Source organism: Ixodes scapularis, unplaced genomic scaffold, assembly GCF_016920785.2.
Source record: "Ixodes scapularis isolate PalLabHiFi unplaced genomic scaffold, ASM1692078v2 PGA_scaffold7__128_contigs__length_106722199, whole genome shotgun sequence".
Taxonomy (NCBI): domain Eukaryota; kingdom Metazoa; phylum Arthropoda; class Arachnida; order Ixodida; family Ixodidae; genus Ixodes; species Ixodes scapularis.
Window position 1 is genome coordinate 27,020,383 of NW_024609882.1, and position 7,115 is coordinate 27,027,497.

Here is a 7,115-nt window from a genome sequence, read left to right on the forward strand (position 1 = left end):
CCGTCGCCGTCGCCGTCGGCGTCGGCGTAACCGCGCGGTGCATCATGGGAAATGTCCCATAATGCACCGCGCGAGCCCCCCACCAAGGTCACGTGACCTCGTGGGGGGTCACGTGACCCCCCGAAGTCACGTGGCCCCCTCCTCGAGGTCACGTGACCCCCGCCGATGTCGCGTGACCTCCCGATGACGTCATCGTCACTGATGACGTCACCGGCATCCACATCGTCATCGTCATCATCACTGATGACGTCACCGGCATCCACATCGTCATCGTCATCATCACTGATGACGTCACCGGCATCCACATCGTCATCGTCATCACTGATGACGTCACCGGCATCCGCATCGTCATCGTCATCATCACTGATGACGTCACCGGCATCCACATCGTCATCGTCATCATCACTGATGACGTCACCGGCATCCACATCGTCATCGTCATCATCACTGATGACGTCACCGGCATCCGCATCGTCATCGTCATCATCACTGATGACGTCACCGGCATCCACATCGTCATCGTCATCATCACTGATGACGTCACCGGCATCCACATCGTCATCGTCATCATCACTGATGACGTCACCGGCATCCACATCGTCATCGTCACTGATGACGTCACCGACATCCGCATTGTCATCGTCATCATCACTGATGACGTCATCAGTGACGTCACTGATGTCGTCACCGGCATCCGCATCGTCATCGTCATCATCACTGATGACGTCATCAGCGACGTCACTGATGACGTCACCGACATTCGCATCGTCATCGTCATCATCACTGGTGAAGTCATCAGTGACGTCACTAATGACGTCATCGGTACCCGCATCGTCATCGTCACTGATGACGTCATCAGTGACGTCAGTGATGACATCATCGGCATTGGGGGTCACGTGACCCCCAAGGTAACGTGACCCCCCCCTGGTTAGTTTAACCCCCCCCCAGTGCCCTTCACTTTTCCTCCTCAAGAGCTGCGCTCTAATTCGGCGTTACAGGGAGTTGTAAGCGGCTTTCATTTTTCAGTTGTTTCACAAAACTACTCTCAAGCTACTACTTCGCAGCAGTTGCAGTACCCTGCCTCTTTACAATTCACAAATATGATAGACGCCAAGTTGCACCCAGACCAAAAACAACAACTCCACACTCTACTTTCCAAATTTCACGACATTTTCGACCTTGAGCATCGTCCTCTTGGCCGAACTGCTGTCGTTACCCATCGCATCGATACCGGTCTGGAAGTCCCCATTCATCAGCGTCCTTACCGTGTCTCTGCGAGCGAACGCCGTATTATTCAGCAAGAAGTAGACAACATGCTGTCTAAAGATATTATTCAACAGTCCTCAAGCCCCTGGTCAGCCCTAGTTGTCCTCATTAAAAAGAAAGACGGGTCTTGGCGCTTTTGCGTGGACTACCGCCGATTGAACAAAGTAATTAAAAAGGATGTTTATCCCCTCCCACGAATAGACGACACCCTCGACTGCTTACATGGAGCTGAGTACTTCTCGTCTATCGACCTTCGAGCCGGCTACTGGCAGATCAACGTAGATGAAGTCGATCGGGAGAAAACTGCTTTCATCACTTCCGATGGCCTTTTTGAATTTAAAGTAATGCCCTTCGGATTGTGTAACGCGCCTGCCACGTTCGAAAGGATGATGGACCGTCTGTTGAAAGGTTTAAAATGGACCGTCTGCTTGTGCTACCTGGACGATGTTATTATTTTTTCGGACTCCTTTTCATCTCACCTCGAACGCTTGGCGCAAGTGCTGCAGATCTTTCGAGACGCTGGATTACAGCTCAATTCATCCAAATGTCAGTTTGGCCACCGACAAGTTAAAATTTTGGGACACCTTGTCGATAAAAACGGAATTCAACCCGACCCCGAAAAAATAAACGCTGTTCGCAGTTTCCCTCTACCTCAATCGCCGAAAGACGTCCGAAGCTTTTTGGGCCTCTGTTCTTATTTTCGACGCTTCATTGGACAGTTTTCCCAGATCGCTCAGCCTCTTACCATGCTTCTCAAGAAAAATCAGTCTTTTATCTGGCACAAAGAACAGCAGACATCTTTTGCATATTTGAAGGCAGCACTTACATCACGCCCGATCCTCGGCCATTTTGACGACTCAGCACCTACATAAATTCGTGCGGATGCCAGTGGCCATGGCATTGGAGCCGTCCTCGCGCAATATCAACACAACCAGCAGCAAGTCATTGCCTATGCCAGCAGACTGCTTTCTCCAGCGGAACGGAACTACACAATTTCAGAAAGAGAATGCCTAGCCGTCGTATGGTCAATCGCCAAATTTCGTCCATATATCTTCGGTCGCCCTTTTTGCATCGTCACCGATTACCATGCATTGTGCTGGCTCACTTCTTTAAAAGATCCAATCGGTCGCCTCGGACGATGGGCACTCCGCCTGCAAGAATACGATTGTACTATAGTATACAAATCCGGCAAATTACATCAAGATGCCGACTGCCTATCCCGCCATCCTGTAGACCCACCAGATATCAACTCGGATGCATTCGACCTTCCGGTGCTCCCCATCTCTGACCTCCTCAATCTCGCACATGAACAGCGTCTTGATCCAGTCCTCCAAGGCATCAATAACGGCATGACGGCTGGCACACATCTTTCTTCTTGCGGCCTCTATTGTCTCCATAATCAAGTTCTTTACAGACAAAACTTTAGACCTGACGGACTACCCTGGCTCCTCGTTATCCCAAAACAACTGCAGACAAGCATCCTTCAGCAATTACACGACGCCCCATCCTCTGCCCATCTAGGAGTCGTCCGGACCTATGGTAAAGTAAAACAACGGTTTTACTGGCCCGACCTCTATCGATGTGTCAAACGATACGTTCCTTCCTGCAACCTCTGCCAGCGCCGGAAAAAGCCGCCTTCCCGACCACCCGGACTCCTGCAACCACTACACCCGCCTGAAACCCCATTTCAACGCCTGGGCGTGGACCTACTCGGTCCTTTCCCTTTGTCATCGGCGAGAAACCGGTGGATAGCAGTGGCGGTCGACCATACAACTCGATACGCAATAACGTGAGCACTTCCCACGAGCACTGCAGTCGACATCGCTCAGTTTCTTTTACAAGTTATCTTAAAGCACGGAGCGCCTAGTGAACTTCTCACCGATCGAGGACGCGGCTTTCGGTCATGAGTCGTGGAAGAAGTATTACAGTCCTGTTCTATACTTCACAAGGTGACCACCGCCTATCACCCTCAGACAAATGGATTAACTGAACGATTTAACCGTACACTCACCGACATGTTATCCATGTACGTCTCTTCAAACCACACCAACTGGGACACAGCACTGCCTTTTATAACCTTCGCTTATAACTCTTCCCGTCACGATACAACTGGCTTCACACCTTTTTACCTCCTCTTCGGCCGTGAACCCCGGTTAATGCTCGATACTCTCCTTCCTCTACAACCTCATGCTTCACTTACCGCCTACACAACTGATGCAGTCAGTCACGCCGAAGAAGCCCGGCAGTTAGCGAGAATTCGTACCCTTGATTCTCAAGAACGCCAGTGTGCACGTTACGATCACAGTCACAGAGTCGTTACATTCTCACCCGACGACCTTGTTTTGCTCTGGACTCCGCAACGCCGTGTCGGACTAGCCGAAAAACTCCTCTCTCGTTACACTGGGCCTTACCGCATTCACCGCAAACTAAGCGACGTCACCTACGTGATAGAATCAATCCACCCAAACGACACCGGCCGCAACAAACAACGTCAAACCGTCCACATCCTACGCCTCAAACCATTTTTTACTCAGTGACATCACGACCACCTTCAACTCAACGACGAGGCGTCGTTTTCTACCTGGGGGGGGGTAGTATTACGAGGATAAAGAAGAGGTGGTCGGGCAGCGATTTGAAGGAGAGAAGAAGAAGAGGATCAGTAGTTTTTGCTTTGCTGGCAACGGATACTGTCACCTCTATTTTCTACCATCTCAATCACCTGTAAATAAACCCCATTTTCACCGTAACAATGTTTGCCGGTAAATGTTGAATCGCTTCATTATCAAGCGAAACTCAGATACAAGCGAAATGAACGGTACAAATTCATAATGTTTACCAGCAAAAATTTGAATCGGTCCATTAACAAACAGAACTCACTCAAGGGCTCTCCGCACCATTTGATCTTCGTTGATTTAGTTTCCGAAATTACAATTAGCAGTGGAATCAAAATGAAGCCTGGTGCGTGCCAAGAAGTCACCATAGCAGCAGACCCCGGAAGCAGGAATGCTCTTCACATCTAGCAGGTTGTTTCTTTCCGCTCACATTTCCCGCTACGAAAAACCTGCCACATCACCGTTACTCCATCTCAAAGGGTGCAACGAAGAAGTGCGACCAAGGCCGTTTGTCTTTGCGCACCTGCTGCAAACTTCCGCTACTCGCCAAAAAAACATAAAAAAACAACATGCAAAAAGGTCCTTGCGTTACGTCACTGTGCAAATCCTCGAAGGATGATTGAACGCATTTTGATCTGGGTACTCTGGAGGAACTTGACAGAACACCGGCTGTATGAAAAAGAAAAAAAGAAGTGATTTTTGCACCAGAAAAAGAAACTGCACGTGCCCGAACGCCTAGTCTTCGCCGGATTGCAACTCTAGCGATTGAAACCAGGTGGCAATGTTTAAGAACTTACAGTTCATAAGCCAGTGCATTATTTCCAAAAATGTTCAATAAACAAGGAGGCACGTTTCCGGTAGCAGACGCCATTCATCTCCATCTGCTCAGGCTTCAGCGGCTGCTATATTTGCATTAAAACTTTATGAAAATAGCTTAGAACTTTTGAATTAGATAAAGGTGAGTGCTGAAACTTAGTGATACGTTTCCAGCCGCTAAAACTACATTTTGGAGGCGTCTGAGCGTCGGGCGACGTGTATCTTAGTTTTGCGGTGAAAAATACAGTTGTCTTTTTTTCCAAAACACCCGGTACATTGATTTAGGAATCAAACATACACGTTACGACACACATGTTCAGTGTGGCATAAAACGCGATTTATTGTAACACTTTTGCATATCAAGAAAAAAAAAATTCCCTCAGTACACAGGGGCTCTTCGCCAGGTTTAAGATCATTGCATAGAGCAGAACCGTACACATTCCATTATTAAACGTAAATAAAAAAAAGGCATGTCGATCTTTTTGTTGTCCACGTGGCTAGCCTCTCATAACCGTCAAATACTTTTTTAACTTTATAATGTTTAACATCCCATTCAAAACTTGCGCAGTAACTGGATTAAGGGTGGACGCGCTCTGTCTGGGATATTTAGCAGGGGATTGCTAGCAAGCATACAAAACGCAGACATAAAAATACAAGAAAACGTGTTTATTAGATTGAACGATAGCTTATGTTTGAGACAGAAATAACGTCTTCAGTCAATAAATGTTATATCCACTGTAAGCCTGCGCATTGCTTTTGTATATGCTGACAAATCAGAACCCACCACATCTTGATGTTCTCGAACCGAAGAGCTGGTTCCGAATTTAAGGAAAATACTTATGGGCCTAGTTCTTAAAGGCCGCTTCTTGAGTCAGAATTCGACACGGCTCTGTGTAGTAGAAATAGTACGAAGCCCTCAGAGCTGTGAAAACCTGTGTAGTTATTTAGGCAGTCAATTCTGAACATCTGCGATGTTGGTCTTGCTCTTAACGTCATCTCTGAGAGGTTGAGTGTGGCATAAAACGCGATTTGTTGTAACACTTTTGCATATTGAAAAAACAGAAACAAAAACTTTCCCTCGTACACCGGGGGTCTTTTTTTTCCAAGCTTCGCTCCTAAACGTGGAGCGTGAACTAAAAAGGGAAAACATGCTGTATACTATTGCACATGAGGAAAAAACATCTTCGAGGTATTTATTTCCATCCGGATATATTAACTAATTTTTATGAATGTCTTTCTCTTGTCTCGTGCATTTCCTTCTATCAAACACGTATTTTGAAAGTCACGAATCTAGAATGAATGTTTTTGTCCCTAATACAAATCACGCCTTTAAATACTGTGGCGGCCATCTTGAATGACTAAAAATTGGGTTTCAATTTCTTTAGAGATATTTAGTGAAAAATTAATTATAGGAGGGTGATCGGTTTCTATCGCATGCTCAATGCGATATGAAAGAAGGGAACGTAAAGTCAGGATGTGGGTTATTATCTCTAGAAGCAACTCACAGGACACTAATAAGAAGGGACAACGTTTGGTCGATAATTTAGGTCCCCAGAGTTTGGTACCCGACTCCTCACCTGGTAAATTGCACCTGCACCCTTCGGTAAAAACATAATGCTAGACCCTGCATGCAATCACATTATTTGCTACATTTGCGTGTAAATATTTATTTCACTTGCGACAACGATACTGAAGGTGTCCCAGTGTAGTAAGACGAAACTTCCATCACTCCTGAAAGGGTGCTCAGACGTCTTTCTTTTTAGCCTTGAGCGATACGTGTATATATAAAAAAAATGTATATATATATATAAGACTCCAGAAACACAATATTGCCAAGAGTCAGTCACCAGCCTAGGCATGACTATGTTTAACCGCATCCAGATCATGTGCGGCGTTACGTTCTGTTTACCATTTCGTCGTTTACCCTGAGACTGAGGGTTTCTGTTACTTCTGCTCTTCAAAAAAAAAAAAAAAAAAAACCCAGTCTCAGGGTAAACGACGAAATGGTTGACTTCCACCAGCTAGCCTGTACTTTGACTCTTTTCACGTTCTGTTTATTTCTCTGTGGATCGTCGTTCGCCGGCGTTCTACAGCACAAAGGTCATTTTGTGTCACCAGTCATTACTTTATAACAATGGTTACATTGGCTCATATTAAACGCCTGTTTTGGGGACTTGAAGAAACTAATCGGCCAATTAGAGATCGTAAAATATTCTGAGTCAATCAATAAATATTTCAAGGAACATTTTTTAAAGTAATATTTTAAGCTGCAGCATGCATATGGGCACCTGGTGGTTGTCTAGGCTGACTTTAACTAGCGAAATATTAATTACTTCTCACTCAATGACATCGAAGAAAAATGCCCATGGAATCACTAAAACATTTAGCTCTCTCGGAAACCTTCTCTACGAAAATTCAAAA